Below are 17774 nucleotides of genomic sequence, written 5' to 3' on the forward strand. Positions count from 1 at the left end.
TGGACGGCACACTCAGCTAGAAGAATGTGACCTTCAGGTCAAGACCCTGTCACACTCCTAGTCCACTAGCCCACCTTTACTTCATTTCCAACAGGTCTATCATGTCTTCTTCTCTATAGATTCCTTCCCCTCTCCTTATACATTTTGAACGCTATAAAACTCGTCTTCCACCTCGGCTGGGACCTCTCCAAGGATACTGAGTAGAACCTGATTTCCATGCCAAATAGTTCCAGCTGGCCTTGGTGGCAACTCTTTATTGTTGCTACTATCTCTTTTCCATTTAATGCAGTGCAAACCGCCTAATAGGGCACGCCACAGGCCTAACGCTTGCTGCAAGTCTAGATTTGTTAGCTGTAATGTCCCTCCTCTGAGCCAACCTTCATGAAACTGACATAATCTAATTGTAATTAGTCACAAATGTGTCTAAACCAGCAGCGAGTGAGGCAGCCTCTATGAGAGAATGAATGGCTACGTTTCAAGTTGCTAGATGCTTCTTCAACTGAACAGAAAACTGCCAAACTACGACACTCTTGGTCCTGTAAATTCCGGGTTTTCTTTGTAAATACCCCAACACTACATGTTTTATTATACCAAGTACTATAACTCATTGCATTGTGCTTCAACCACACTTGGTTGTGGCCTCAGTAATTGTTGGCATTCAGATCTTAAGGTTACCTTTATATTTCCAACCCACTCCAAAAACCAGCATCTGCAGTTCCAATCACACCGACAAAGTCTAGACAGAGCAGATGGTTAACTCCTCACGCAAAAGTGAAGTCGTTTTCGGCGATTCCGGCCTATTTTTTAGGATCTTGGTTCCTTCTGTCTTTTGTAACAACCCAAGCTAACCGTCCCCTCCTGAGGAAGGGCGGCATTGTCGGAGCCAGTTTTTTTGGTGATCCATATTCGAAACCTTGGGGATGTAAATATTTCCACGTTAAAAATTAGTCTAAAGAAGGTGGGGGCGATGCGTTCCCCCCCTTTCCTGATCTGTACCAATCATCCTCACTAATCCAGACTTCAAGGACCTCAACTTTAACTGTATTTCTGCCGGTCTCAATCATGTCCGGATCATATTAATCGAAACAAGGTGGCCTGTCCCTTATCCATGCTGTGTGTGCACAAATGCTGCCTGGTTTCCAACTATGACTCCCTCCAAAGCTAATTTCTTTTTGGCTGCACGATACTTTGTTCATCTTGAAGACGTGAAATGTACTTGCTAAAAGGAAGTCCCTGACATTTTGTTAACATTCAACCAAGGAAACTCTATCAGTATTACTTTAACAAAAAATACCGTATTCTAAACTAGGTATCACAAGTGAATTATCTTTTTTTCTACCCTACTGCAGTAAGAATGTACATCCACATCCACTGCTACGATGTCCAATTGTCAAGTCTGAAAAGAGAAACTAGTGAAATATAATTTAAAAAAAACGAACTACAAATTTTTGTTTTTAACCAAAGAAACACAAAGTGCTGGGTTACGCTGTGTCAGGCAGCCCTTCTGGAGAAAATGGATATGTGACACTTCGGTCGGACCCTCTTCAGACCCCCCGAAACGGTTGCCCATCCCTTTTCTCCAGGATGCTGCCAGACTCCTGCATTGCTCAACAATTTATGTGTCTATCTTAGGAAAATAGTGCAGTGTTTGTAGGATGCTCCCAGAAGAATACTTGTAATTTGTTTTCTGGTACTTTGACATACCATCATTACTGATTTAAAGTAATTATTGAAGGGATTCCTGTTCTTACTTTTTTCAAATTGGAATGATTTGGTACCCTAGATTTGTTATTTACTGTGGGTCAAGCAAACTTTAACATAATCTTCCAAGATCTTTTTTACTCCGTCAACCCCCCCTGCCCTCCCCATGGCCAAACTGTATTTAATTGTCACGTTAGGATGGTCTACCTATCCATTTTTATCAGTGCATGAAAGATTCAATCCAACGTAGACCAAGGTTTTGGCATTAGAACAAGAAGAATAGTCATTCACCTGAGGTTATGAAAGTTTCCTTTCCATGAAAAAGCAGCTGGTCCCTTGATAAATAGTGACTGTTACCATTTATAGCTTTCCCAGTACGCTCAGTGAACAACGTTACGCCGTGCTGCACCGCACTGCGCTGGTAGTTTTTCCTCAAGTTGTTGCAGTGATGCTGTCCGTATGCGATTACAATAGAGCTGTTTATTGTGCAGATGAGGCTCGCGAGTGGCAGGGTGGTGAGCATGAGACTCAATTAACTACACAGCGGAAAAATCCTTCCTAATGAGCGGGGACCACTTTCTGAGAAGCAAGAGAAACAGTTTGTTACCGGGCACCGTGAGATTTCAAACTAAGAAAAAAAAATGGTAAACAGGTAGTCGATGCACGCATGATATATGTCAGGTAAACATTATATTAAGCACTTAACATTCAATTCCCTGGGATTTTTATAGCATTACTGTATGTAACATGTTCACAATTAAGCGCTGAGAAATTCTTTGTCTCCAGTAATTTTCTGCAATTACTTCACAGTACTACTTGCTACTAAAACTTTACATGTGATCTGGTACGATGATTACTTTTTGAAATGTACTGATTATCGATACTGGTATAAAGTTTGCACAATTAGAATGAGAATGACCTAGGGTCTTAACCCGTATTAAATATTGAATCTTACAAAAACTCAAGCTATATGGATCACATTACCACTGCAACGATTTCCTCTGGCCTTAGACATTTTCTTTTTTACTATTTGCAAATATAATATTTTGAAAGTAGCAAATTTTAATAAGGTTGCTCCAATGTGTCGGCATAACATGTTCCATTGCAATTTCTGACTGAGTATTTTTTTGATTTTCTTTCCCCCTCCCTTTTGGGCAAAATTTCCAAGCAAAAAAGCAGCTGAAAAAATTAAGTTATATAGGGATTTAAAAAATTGTTTGAATGTTTACAAGAAACGATTCACTAGACCATGAAAATTAGTGGCTTTAGTTCTTTACTAATAAAACTATGATTTGCCATTTGAAAATCGTTGAAGCGCCGATACATACATATATAGAAGTTAGATGAATTGGATGCTTAATTGGAATATTGTCTTTGAACCGTTACCAAAACCGTTCATTCTACTGTGTCAAAGCATGATTTTGCAACCATTTACAAAGTTCTGGAAAGCAATCCAACCTGCAAAATATACAAAAAAAGGACCATATTCACAGGGGGCCGCATCTCTGAAGGAACATGGTTAGGTGGTGTGGACGTCATCTTCCGGCTGATTGTTGGGAGTGGTGGTGGAAGAGAAGCTGAAAGGGTGGGGGGACCATTGGATTTGCATTGCAGAGTAAATAGAGTAAAGATAAGGTCCATTGGCAGGTCGGGGTGAGTGGATCCCTGAGTTCCGGATGGAGGGAGAGGACAGCGACGAGGCCGACTAGTGTCGCTGAGCCTGGCAGAGAGTTAGTATACTCATGCGCATGAAAGGACAAGCTGTTTGCTATAAGCCAGTAGATTGAGTATCCTGAAATCCTGGTTGGGCCCAAATGGGGCGGCCTGGAACTGGAAGCTGGAAGCCGCACGGCACAAGAATTGTCGTCGCAGTTCACAGGTTCCAAGTTACACACATGGTGGCTGTGATAGAGAGTCCCGGTCGTCAAAGCAATATCAAAGGTGCCAGAGAGGAATCATAGAGGGGGAGCAGTTTTTTTTGGGTGAGGAAAGCGTCTGTACAAAACCTCTGTCAGAAGAGAGGAGAAACCTCTTCAAAGTAGCGCATAACTTGAGGAGACTTCGCATTGGAGCAGTACCAATAGAAACAGAGGAATTGTATATGCTGGTTTACAATAAAAGACACAAGTGAGGGAGTAACTGCACGACAGGCAACATGGATTGAGTGACGGTTTCAGGTTTGTGCCCTTCTTCAGATTGACTGTAGTTTTTGGTCGATGCCACTGCCTGAAGTAGGGTTCTATTTGAACATCATCTGTTCTATGTTCTTCAGAGATGCTGCCTGACAGCTGAGTTTACTCCTGCAACTTTGTAATCTTTTTGTAAACCAGGTTCTGCAGTTCCTTGTTCTACCACAAGTCCACATCCACAGCTGTGTTTGTTTGCTTAATAAAGGGTGAAAACTTTGCTTTCTCAGAGATTTTTAGATAGAATCCAACATGTCACAAAGAATGCTCCATGTGTGGCTTCGCGTGTCTACAATTGTTATGTTAGAAAGCACATCGATTCATTTGCATAATGTCATGATTTCGATAAGGTGAAAGCACAGGAATGGAAGGAAGCTGCAGTGAAAAAGGTTTGGTCAGTGCCCTGTCATTATCCAGCACTCCCCATCAAGGAAATCAAACGGATCTATATGAAAGGTCTGCTCGCCGAGACCATAAATAATTCATGGCGAAGACTCTGCACACTGTCCACCTTCTGATCTTATGTGAAGAAGGTGCCAGGGCCTTGGAGAACCCAGGTTCAAGAACAGCTTATTCCCTACAATCATCCAAGTTTCTGACCACTGTAGAGCCCGAAAGCCCCACCTGCCTCTGCCCACCAAAACTACCACAGGACTCTGCATCCACAGACCCCACTCTGTATTTGGGCGGGAATTGCACTGGGTTAACCTAGAATAAGCAATCATTATTTATGGTCCCAAATATTTATTTTTGTAATCTATAGCCTGGAAGTGTTTTCCAGCCGTATAGAATTTCATTGTTCTGGACCTCAGTGGCAAATAACAATTAAACACTCTTGACTTCTTCAAATATTGTCGATGTAGCGGAGGTAGAGGTTGTTGATGGGACCCTGGTACGCCTCGAACAGAGATTGTTCAACGTAACCACAAAGAGGCAGCCAAACACTCTTGACTCTTGACATCTTGGACTCTCTTGACATTCTTGACTCTTGAAGTACAATACTACATTTATGAATAACAATCATTCTACCATCGGGGTTTTCATTAAATGTATCTGAGATGCAGCTTGCCAAAACACTTTTTCAAATCAAACCCTTTGTCCAAGATTCATCTGCCTTAGATAATTTTATCAAACCAGAAAATTCATTAAAATTCAGCTGATGTTAATATCATTAAATACCTGTCAGTGTGATGGCCGAGACACCAAATAGATGGATTCAAAACATTCATTCAGAGAGCTGGTCACTAGAATATCCCCATCAGGTTAGATTTTCAACTGCGGCAAACTAAATGAGGAAGGAATTTAAAAAAACCCCATATAATGCAATCTCTTTCATTCAGAGTTTTTTTCCTAAATATGGTTATTGGCAGTTCCATTTATGTTGTTAGAATATATTGACTTATATTCTTCACATCATTTGCCAACCTGTTATTCAAATTGTTTTGTCCTAAAATACCTAATGACAATCAAGTGAAGTATATAGAAGACAATTTTTCGAACAATCACCATGCAAAGGTCATATCCAGCCACCTTGTGCCTGCTCCAAGTAACAGCGGGTTTAGCCACAGCCAGATGTATATTGCCATGTTTTTTGAGTAAGATTGCAGTTGTCCTAAATGCAGTAGATATATGCTGTGTTTTAATTGGCTGTGTTTGTTTATCAATGTTAAAATGTAGGACCATTGCTAACCTTCAGCTGTGATTACTTGGTCAGCTTATTCCATAAAATATATAACGTTTGCATTAGGAGATTAAACTCTATAAACATTATCTGAATTTGTCTGTGTTCGAAGAATTATCTGAAGACCACGTAGGGAACAAGGGGTTTGGCTTTTAAGAAGGGATTGGGAATCTGCATCTCAGAGGAAGACTTCAACCACAGATACCAAGGGAGCTTGGTGACAACACTCAAACTGGCTAATATTTACTGCTATAAAAATGCCTAGATTTGTAGAATACGCCATTGACTCTCCAGTGATGCAACTGACCCGGATGAAGATGAGGTTATACTGGCTTCATTGGAACAATTTATCTAGCATTAGATAAAAGTTATAAAGTTATCAAGATATCAAGTTTAGAGAACTCAGAATTAAGAGTGTTATGGATAGTGAAAGTGTGATGTAATTGGGTCTCAAGGATACTAAGAACACATAATGTGAGACCGTGATCCTGACTTTCGTTTTTTTATCCTTTTTATGTCACCGTTTGCAATCCAACCAAAGGTATTCCCCTTATAATCCAACTCACCAGTCATAATCCCTTAAAAGGGAGCCCCATGTGATCAGATTGTTCCACTATGTCATTCCTATAACAACCCACCCATGAGCCCCACTTGAGAACTAACAGTACAATTGTTATTTCGTTGTTGGGGATGGAGTTTTCAGCTACCGTAGGATTTAATCATTAACACATTGACATTGCTTTGTAGAAACAAGGAACTTCAGATGCAGTTCTACACAAAAGGACCAAAGTGCTGGGGTAGACTCAGCAGAGCAGGCACATCTCTACAGAAGATGGAAAGTGATCTTTGCAGGACAAGACCCGAAACCATCACCTATACTGTTCTTTCAGAGATGCTGCCCTGATCTCTTGAGTTACTCATGCACTTAGTTTCCTTTTCAACTGACAGTTGCCTTGTGTTTACGGCCCAGCTAACCTCCAGGTCGGGGTTTACCTTTGGAACAGTTCTCTATTATCTACCCATCGCGAGTCTGCCGCCCATACTTGACATATTCACCCTGGGAGGGTTCGTGAGATGCTTGCCCCGACGCCTCCCCCCATTACTCGCCGCCCGTCCCCCCGCTCATTTGGTGGCCCCTTCACTGTTCCGTTCATGCCCTTTCTGGGGCGACTCGTGAACACAATACCCTCCGAGGATGTACATTTCTGACTTCAGCTTTCTACTAACAGATCACTGAGTTCCTTTCATGCACTGCTGCCCGAGGGCCACATATTTGGCGGGGCCCCACCACAGATACATTTTGTCGTTGGAGGTCAAGCCGCAATTGTTTACACACAGCACAGCGGTTTCACAAGTCAGAAGGTACATGAAACCTACTGAGAGGACTACCACTGGTGCGTTATTAGTTTTTTTGGGCTTTAGAGTACCTGAGTTTTGTATGATCACAGTATTCTAAATCATTTATCAGACTCACCGATGAATGTTTCAAGGGAGAGACAATGATGTACGGCACTACAAACTCATTTCACAACTAGAAATGATGCCATATCTACCTCTGAATACTCTTGACCAACAGGTTATTCCTATGTCTTTGGAACAAAACTGAAGTAAAGAAATCTCACTTAGTATTTCCGCGTGATATTTTGAATTTTGTAAGTTATTCTCAGGACTATCGTTCATCCCCAAATCTTTGGAATTATAGTTTATATCTAAAATGAAGAGCCTTTAACCTGAAAATCATGTTTAATGAAAAGGATCAGAATTCTATTATCGTTCGCCAATTCCTCACTCAGCGTGACCAGAAATGCTTAGTGTATGTGTCTATTAGCTTGTATTAGATGGGGCCATCTCATTTTTGATGTTAAGCATGCAGTTACCCACTGGCAGCGTGATCCCTGTATCCTAGTGTGCTTCTGATGGTAGTAGATTACTAGAACGTTAGGGAAGGTGTGATATCAAGCAAAGATCCTATAGCGATAAGGAATCTTTGATTCTTCAGTGGAAAACAATTTTGGAGAACAATGGAACTGATAAAAATGGATGGTCGAGGCGGGTGTAAGTACAAAAGTTTACTTAAAATTTACGTAGCCTTGGATGAATATCGGTGTACCAAACCCGAAACGCTCACCCACCCTCTTTCCTCAGAGATGCTGACTCGACCCATTGAGCTAAGTCTCATATTTAGGTTGTTGGCTGTCTTTGGCGATAAACAAGCATGCTTAGGTTCCGTGTTTCTACAATAATGTGTATTCTGTGGGGCTGGCCACATGTTTCACGAATCCCATCCAGACCCGAGAAATCGTGTGGCTCTATTATGAGTCCAAAATAGCAAGGACAGTTAGGTGGACTAACTAAAGTAAATATATTATGAGGTTGTACTCAAGCTTTCTTCTAACTCAAGTCAACAGCTTTTAGGGCCCTGCCCATAGTCGCACAGCTAGCGTAGAGCTGCCTCCTTGGCGAACGCCATGAGACCGGGTCGATACTGACCTTGCTGTGGCTCTGTGTGGTGTTTCCACGTATGTGTTTCCAGCTGAGGTGGTTGGGTTTTCTTCAAGTTGTCTCTAATTTTCCTCCCAATTAATCCAAAGACTTGCCAGGTTTGGAGATCAGTGGTTGGCTCTAGAAATTGTCCCGCAGTGTGTAGCGATGTCCATGCGCAAGTGCGGGTATAAATAGACCTAGTTGTCAACGGTATGATCGATGGCTGGGTTTGACCTAGAGTAGGTTGACAGGGACCGCATAACTCATCCATCTAAAAACAAACCTCTATCAGAGTGTGTGTGGGAAATCTATGGGTCATGTGCTTGCTCAAAGCGAAGGAAAGAACAACGGAATCAAAGGATATATGAGCGGGGAACACGCAAGGAACGGGTTGTTTTCTTAGGTGGCCCTTTGTGGACTAAAGCGGATCAGGGGGTATGGAGAGAAGGGCAGTACAGGATACTGAGTTGGATGATCAGCCTATGATCATATTTGAATAGCTGTGCTGGCTCGAAGGGTTCCGAATGGCACGTCCCTAAGGCACCTATTTTTCTATGTTTTCTATTGTTTTACGATAACTCTAGCGTACATTAGCAGGTAGTAACATAGAAAACCTGTATAAACGTGTCAGGGAGAACCACCTAGAACTCCGCGTAAATATCAACCTACCTGCTCCTGTCAAGCACAGCAATCATGGGTTCCACAAAAGGCCTCATCAGCCACCACAACCCGAGAACGGTGAAAAAGCGATTACCGACTATAGAGGAACGCCCGTTGGCTCGCTGATTTCATTCTGCAAACTAGCATATTTTTATTTTGAAGTAACTAATCAGCAACCAGGGTGAGATTAGGTTTGCCTGTGTGCGGTAAGATTGTCCAGGCCATTGGAGTCCTCCAATGTTAGATCTTTGAATCGCTCTCATGTTGATAATAAACCCCTTCTTTCTGGCGCAATCTTTGTCCACTGTACTTGAGTGTGGAGAGATCCGAGCCTGAGCATGATCATAATGGTGGGGGAGAAGTCTAAATGTTGTACAATAGAATCTATGTATATGTTAGTAGAAGACCCAGAATGTAAGGATTTCTCATTTTCTTTTTGCAAATGCACGAACTGATTATGGAAAAATAATTAATTCCGGTCTTTGTGTTGGTAATTATTTAACTCCAGAATCTTGCTCAGCCATGCAATATATCTTAGAACACTAAGAATGAGTAGAAGGAATAGTAGGTACTGGTTTATATAACAAGACGATGACACAAAATTGGGGAGTAACTCCCGTGGGTCATGGCAATATTTTCTGTGACAGAAGGGAAAGAAAAAGAAAAGGGACGTGTCGCGGTCGGACCCTTCGTTCAGGAAACAGAATACTTAATAAAGTTCTAATCTAATCTATTAATCTATCGCACATAGGTGGAAGGTTGCGAGGGGAAAATGTAATGGCGACGCTAACGATGTGAGGGGAACCTTCTTCAGAAGGGTTTCCGACCCAAAAACATCATCTACTTCTTTACTCTATAAGATGTGGCTTGACCCTTGAGTTACTCCACATATTTGTGTCTAATCTTCGGATGAATAAAATTATATCGTTTTGAGTTCAGATAGGCTGTCTGCTAAACCAGACACTACGGGTGGAGCCCTTGTAATTCTTTCCAGAATGCAAAGTCCATGCTAAACGATGATAATACCATGTGAAATACATTAAACTGACGGAAACATTATTCTACCCTGCATCTTGGTGCATTGCTGAGAGCACTGTCTAAGAGAATAATTTTTAAAGAAACAAATGAAAGTTTGTTGTCATCCCGCTGAGCTTTAGAGTCACACAGCCTGGCGAAACTATTCGTAGATTGGTCCCCACTTGCCCATGCCGACCAGATGGCCCCTGTCACATTAGTCCCCCTACCTGTCCACGTTTGATCCAATTATCCATCGAAACCTTCATCATATGTACCTCCTATCCAATGTCTTTTAAAATGTGTTGATAGTAATTGCCTCAACTACCCTCCCTCTAGGAGACTTTTGACGTACCTACCACCTGCTGGTGAAAAAGTTGTCCCTCAGGTTCCTATTAAATGTTTTCCCACTCCGAGTCTTAAACCTATGTACGTCTGGGTTTCTTGTTATCCATACCTGGGTAGAGTAAACAATTTTACTCTGTGAATGTCCCTATACTATTCCCCTCAGATCTTGTCTCAATAAGATCACCCCTATAGGACCTGTGTCCCACTTAGGAAACAGGAACGGAAACGCTCTGGGAGATGCTTTGCGCCCGACCTCATGTGTTTCAGTGCCAGTTCCCAGCATTGTTCCCGGAGTTTTTGTCAGTATCCTCATACCTGCTTCCACTACCTGCCCCAACTCCAGAAATCCATCCCATCCACACCTCGAGGAACCGCACCGGAAACCTTGGGGGGAGGCGACAAGTCTCGCACGAGGCTTCCGTTCAGGTTTCCTATAGTGGGACAGGGGCATAATCCTCCTGAGCACAAAGGAATAATGTCCTAAGCCTGCCTTGTAAGCTCAGGCTCTTAATGCCTGGCAACATTGTCGTATAATTCTTCTCTGCAGTTTTTTAAAGCTTTAACAACATCTTCTTATAGTCTCAATAGTTGCGGTACAACTATTCTGGAGAGCGCACTAGCATCCTCCCATGTTCCGCGTTCAAATGTTCAGTGTTAGAGGGGGTATTTTATTTGCATATGCTTTGGATATGCGTATTTCCACGGGAAATGAGGGCAGTCCCATAAAAGGGATTGACAGAAGAAAATAGTTACAGAAAGCAATTCTGCTAATAGGGTTATGGTTTCCATGTGCACCCGCTCCCTCTCTTCAGCCCACTTTGTTGCCATGGCCTTCAGCCCCCCAACAGCACAGGCTTTGGTGCGAATTCATTCCTCTTACCGTTCTTGTGGGGGGCTCGCCACTTTTGCATCCTCTCACTCATACTTGGGCATATTCCCTGCGTATAGAGTCATCACCCAAACCAATCAGTTTAAAACAATGACTAAGCCCAGTGCATGAACAGCTCTCCCAATGGGCAAGCAAGGGGCGCGCATACCCTCCAAAAATCCTGACACCAAACTGCCACAGCACGCACGCCGCTGTTGTGACCAATGCAACTCTTTAACGCCACTACCCAATTATTATTCTTTGTTCATCTGCAGATCTGTACCTGTACACAGCAAAACTATTACCCACACCCCTTTCCTGGAAAACTTTATATGTTGCACTGCATCATACAATGACATTTTTCTCCCTGGATGCCTTTTGTCTCTGACTGAAACATTTCTCATGCGATAGACAATCCTCTGCATCGAGGTGATTCTTCGACCTCCATCTTGACATCTTTTGAATAATTTCCAAATCATCATTTCCACTGTTTGATGTAGGCCTGTGGGAGTCATAGTTGGTGCTGGCCAACGATCTATCAATCGAGATCATTTATGGGAAAAAATGACTGGTCCTATATTCCATTTTAAATCTATTCACAGGATTAGTTGTTTCACTCAGTTTGCATTTTTTTTTTTGCATTTCCGCAAACACACAGTTTGTTAATTAATGTTTTAAATTCATTGTCAGGGTGGTGGTGGAGTAGATATGATCGTGATGTTAAAGGAGCTTTTAGATAGGCACATTAAGGTGCCAAGGAATGGCTGGGATGATGTATCATGAACAAGCCGGGCAAGATCATGTTTTTCATGATTACAACATTTGATCTCATGTTTGTCACAAACATTGGTGGGCCGAAGGGCCTGTTCCTGTGCTATACTGTTCCAGATAGAACACAAAAACTGCAGATGCTGGTTCCAACCAAAGATTGCACAAATGGTGGAGTAACTCAGCAAGTCAGGCCAGCATCTCTGGAGAAAAAGGAATGGGTGATGTTTTTCGCGCCGGGACCCTTTTCGACCTGAAGAAGGTTTCTGACTCGAATAAAGTCACGCATCGTTTTTGCTACAGCTGAGGTTCCCAGCCCTTTTGATTAACTCCACCACTTTGTGTCTGTTCATGTTGCCAGATTCTATGTTCACTGCCAGTTCCATTCAGGGACTTCCAATTCTCAAAGAATCTCCTCTCCTGGTCCCCCACAGTCAGGATTTACTAAGCTTGATTCTTGTTCTTGTTCTTGGTCCTCCAAAATATTCCAACGGAATTTGAAACTTGGAGGTGGTGAAGGGAGGCTTAAGCCAGGAAAGGGTTTTTGGGAAAAAAGAGTACTTTTCATTTAGTTTCATGTGGTTGGACTAACTATCGTAGTGGTGGAGAATTATTCTGCTTTTAATTGGTGGGGGGGAAGAACAAATTGCTGTACACTTCTCTTGTAGCTGGGTATTATCACAAATTCGGTATCGAATGACCCTCGTCTGCTCCTAATGGTTTGGGTTTGGTGTAGGTCTTTGTACTCTATATCGAGCTGACACATTTTAACATTTGGTAGAAAAAGGTCACAACGGGAAAGCTTCACGAAATCTGTCTTGGAGGGGTCCCTCCCAGAGATATCAGAGAAGTTGTGGTGACACTCGATTCTCTCTCATAGGTGTTAGTAACAAATCGCAAGATGCCTATGTATGTTGGACAAGTTCGATGGAGAAAATGTGTATATTTGTGTATTGTGTCCCATGCAGCAACTGCGTAGTCCAAATGAGGTTCTGAACGAGGGTGACGTATCGCTTTCCTTGACAGAAGTTGAGCCAAATGATGTAAAATATGCGCCTTACAAAGTTTAGGGACACCTTTCCTTTCAACGTTGTTGATGATGAGTCTGACCATTCCCACGAGATCGATCACTGCAATTTGATGCCAAGATACTTGGTTTGTGTGGATTATTCAAGGTGTGGCACCAGTCTAATTGTAAAGATTTTCGCCTGATTCCTCTTTCTGGTGGACACACATGGTTTCACATTTGGAAGGGTGAAACTGCATGCCCCATTGTTTGTGACCACTATCACCATAGTTAACAAGGTCCTTTTTGGAGAGCACGTCATCTCATCAAGCTGACTTAAGTTGGACAGGTACAGCAAACAATCATCAGCGAATTAGTTCTGGTCGTACTTGCGACTGCTTACTTTTTAAGTTTGCTCTTGGCCCCACTGAACGTTAAATGCTTTCTGCATACTTCCTCCCCTCTCGCATCCCTTCCCTTTACATCAATGGCACCTCTGAAGACCCCGCTATTGTAAACATTTATCCAGTTTTCTCGTGTGTCAGCTGGCTCATGTAGACCATGGATTGAATAATCTTTTACACCAGGGCCCACACTTCTCCTTGACCAAAGGGCCCACCTATTTCCAATCCACCGACATGTTCAATCACCTGGCTGACCCCATCCTCAAATTAGAACATCTTAGCCTCACCTCCACTTATTTTCTCATCAATAGTTAACGGATCAGCTTCAATCTAAGCCTTCAGTGGAATAGTATGGAATAGTCCTTGTTTCAGTTTCTACTCAGATCCTTCCCCGCAATTCATTTTTCTGGTACACTTGGCAATTGTATTAGAGCTGGCTTCTTATACTCTATGTAGAATCCAAACATATCAATACTTTTGCTGCCTATATCTACCATGCTTTCCACTTCACACATGGTCTAATTGTAACTCTTCCCTTTCTAGACTTCTCAGCCACACCCCCGAAGATTAAATTACCATTAATATCCATCACTAACATCCATAGACTCAACACTATTTTGACAGTACACACTCCACACCTGCTTCTGTAGGGAGTCTGTTCTGCCTAGTCCCTCATTTCCACCATCATTTGCTTTGTTGGTGAAATTTTCCACAAATAACTTTCTCCTACTTCTATTTCTTATTCTTAATGGTCGTGTCCTGGTGTATCTTTGCTGTGGAATTTGCCTGCATTTCCTGCATTTTCCTTGTGAAATGCATCATGCCCATTTCAATAACGTACAATAAAGTAGATTTTCACACACTGTTTTGTTTTAGATAAATTATTTACAGCCACTCGAAAACTATTTTTTTATGGGATTAAATTGTTATTAAAGGATTTGCCATTTTCTACACTCAGCAAATTTGCAATACGAAGCAAGTTCTTCTTTTTTTTAATGTAAAAATTGAGTTACCTAAAACAATTCGGCCCCAGGTTTATTCCTGTCTCTACTACGTTAGCTGGACTCAGTTTCATCAAAGTAGTTAGGCACGAAATTTTTGCTCAGTTGCTATCAGGTCCGAGGTGAAATCGGCCCCGTTACTCGCTTCCTAATCTCTATTCACTGCTACCTGTTGGCCAGCCTGTAAGATATTGCCTAGACAAGGCTGAGCATAACACTCCTTCACATCTCAATAAAGATCAGTGCACACTGTCCGATCAGAGTGCTCCCCAAGTTGCAGTGCTGACCAGAAGCCAGCACTCAATGGATCCAAATCATTTGTGTTAGAGGATAGAGAAAACAAGCAGAACGGACGAGGTGAAAGATAAGAATCGAAAACTCTTCAACGTAAAGTATTTCAGTGTTTTTTTTTAGTTACGAACTGATTTAGTCATTGTTAGATTTGAAGAAAATGGCAGAAATCCCCTAGTTACTTCAGGTTTACAAATATCTTTCTAACTAGGACTCCGTAGTGACCAGATTCAATTGTGCTGGTAACATCTATGTTCTCATGATTTCATAGCTGGATGAAGGACTGCCTTTATATCGTGAATCCATTTAAGTTGGTTCGGTGGATGCAATCATGGTAATTTTATTTTGTCACAGACAATGTCTCTTAACTGGGAAGATATTAGCCAGATGGCCCAGCCCCTTTCAACCAGGGCACTCAAACATGTCTGTAGTGTACATGAATAAAGCATATTTATTGTTTACTTCCATCAACACTGGGATGGTCCCTCACATTTTAACCAAATATTTTTTCTCCTTGTCTCCTGTACTGAAGCATTAAGACCTTTTTTTTAAACACTTTACCAACTCCAACCTTGACTGGCAGTAGAAGCCGCTGACAGGTTGGGCTCTGTCCAGACCTTTTCTGAAATCGTCACCGAACCTGTTTGACAGTATGCAAATAGTGCAAATCAGGACACTGATGACACCCTGCAGAAAGTGACCATCTCCGATTATATGTATCTCTCTATGCTATCGGTTTAAATGCTGCCTGGAGTTGTGCGCACAGTTTAGTATTCTTGTCATCATAATGTTAATTCTGAAGGGGAAAAAAGCACTCTCTTTTGTCCTGTTAGCGCAGAGCACCATGTGAGCTATAGAGTGCCTTAAGTGTTATGGCTCTTATCCAGCCCTTGTGAATCCTTCCCACGTCTTGGCCTCTGCTTGGCTGCAACCCCGTTCTGCTAAGCCAGTGCCACCCCAGATAACCCTCAGCCTGCCTGTTTAATACCCAGACAGCTCCAGGTGCTTGCGTTAATACCATGAATGGCCGTGGTCCTAGTCCGATCAAAGGACAAGATTTATTCTTTCATTGGACCTTCTTACTTTACCATCAATCGGCCTTCAAGAATTTATTGTGTTTCAGTGTCAGTAAGTTTATTTTTGAAAATATCAATTTCTTATTGTATTTTTACTATTAGATTGTAGCTAATTGGGGTTTGCTTCAAAAAAAAAAACAAAAAAAACTCTAGAACGATAAAAAAAACAAACTTCCATTCTGTCCTCCAGATACCTTGTAGGAGGGCATCTGTGAATAATTAATTTGGGAATTGCACCAGGTGAGATTCTAGTGTTCCTTATGCGAGTGCCAGAAGTAATCTATCTTCATTATAATTCAAATATGAACTGTGTTCATTTTCTATTTAAGTTAGATTTCCCCAGAATGAAAAGGAAAGTTTGCACTAAGATAAAAAAAGGAAGCAACCTTATTCAATATTTTTGCAATGGAATATTCTAATGTTTGTAACGAGACGCCTATTTGTGCAGGTCAAAGTTCAAGAATCACCAGTTCTCATGACCAAGAATCTTGTGGCAACAACATGCACAAAGTAAACTCATTCCCATATTTGGATCTGCCAAACTACTTTAATTTAACTTGCAGTGTTAGAACTAGAAGATCCTACAGCACAAGAACCTTTCCCTTCGCCCCACAACATCTGTGCCAAACATATTGCCAAGCCTTCACTTATCTACCGCACATAACACTGCCCTCCTGTAGTTTTAGTTCGCGTGCTCCAGTAAACACCATAGCTGCTGAATAGAGTTTGTGTTAGCAGCCAGCCAAATTCTAGACCTTGCCTATTACTTCAAATCTCAACCATAATTGAATCAATTCATTCAATACTTCTGGAATAATGGATACTTTCAGTAATGGTCCTGTGGACCATTGGATTTGTTGGTACCCTGCTATTTTCCAATTGCCCTATCGGGAAGGAGCTGCTTCTTCTGCGACGACCCGAACGTCACCCATGTTCCTCTCCCAGGATGCTGCCTGTCCCTCTGATTTTACTCCAGCTTTGTGGTGTATATCTCATTTAAACCAGCACTCGTCTTCTTACACTTGAGCTATTTTCCTTGCTGATCTAAATATGATCCAGAACCAACTAAATCTTGACCTGCTGCCTCGCTGTTCCAATCAATGATCGTCAATAAATATTGACATGACATTGACACGAGTTGTAACAAAAGACCCAAGAAAACGTTAATCACTTGGCGGAAAATCCTGATTTAATGTTGGCATGTAGGAAGTAAACTGCAGATGCTGGTTAAACTGAGATAGCACACATGATGGAGTAACTCAGTGTTGTCAGGCATCACCGTGAGAAAAAAAAAGACTTTTTGGTCAAGACCCTTCTTTCTAATTTCATCTAGTCGGTAGAGATAGATTCGCTCGTTGAAAAGTCAGTTAATAGTCATTGACTAGCCTGCTCTTAAAAATGGTCCTTGGGAAGGATAGGATCTGGATGGACTGTGAAATTGGCCAAAGAATGGCTTGTGGAATTTAAATTGGACGATTGTTGAATTTGTAAGTTAAACCAGGCGAGGAGAATGTTGTTGAAGAGAGAAACCTCAGAATCGGTACAAGTTCCCTGAAAGGGTGGAGACACATTAGACACAGTGTACGACAAGTTATTTGGCATGCTTCATTGGTCTGGCATTGAGTACAGGTTTGGACTCTTGTTACAACTGTACACGTCTGTTTTTTGAAAATAAATATGTTACTAGAATCAGTGTCCAGTAGTATAAACATGTATAACATCAATACATTTCGGTACAACTTTCTTGTTTTTTAATTTACTAATAGAAAAGTGTAACAGAAGCAAAAGAAGGAAAGAGAAAGTGAGTAAAGTAGTGAAGTGATAGTTCGTGAGAGAATAGATAAAATAACCGTAAAGATATAAAGAGAGAGAAAACAATCTGAGAAAAAACAGAAAAAGAATACAAAAAATAAAATAAAATATAAGAAAAACACAACATAAAAAAATAAGAGCAAAAGTATATACCTCTTCATATCTTTCCCACACACCTCACCCCCTTACAATCCTTTTAACTAAAGAACAAAACATTAGCCATCCTCCAGTCTCTGCTACCTCACCAATTGAAAAAAAATGGTGCAAATACTCTCCTGCCCCTTCCTTCATCCCTTTCCTTTCCACAATGGCATAGGATACCTGATACCTCAGGGATCTATCCCCGTAATAAGCCACAAGATCATCTGCACTCCCTCAGTCTGTAAATAGCTCTTTTCTAAGCTCCCCCAGACACGTTTCAGTCCATAAGATACTGAGCCAAGCACTGCACAGCAAACTTTATTTTGGAAAACA

Source organism: Leucoraja erinacea, chromosome 13 (assembly GCF_028641065.1).
Source record: "Leucoraja erinacea ecotype New England chromosome 13, Leri_hhj_1, whole genome shotgun sequence".
NCBI lineage: Eukaryota > Metazoa > Chordata > Chondrichthyes > Rajiformes > Rajidae > Leucoraja > Leucoraja erinaceus.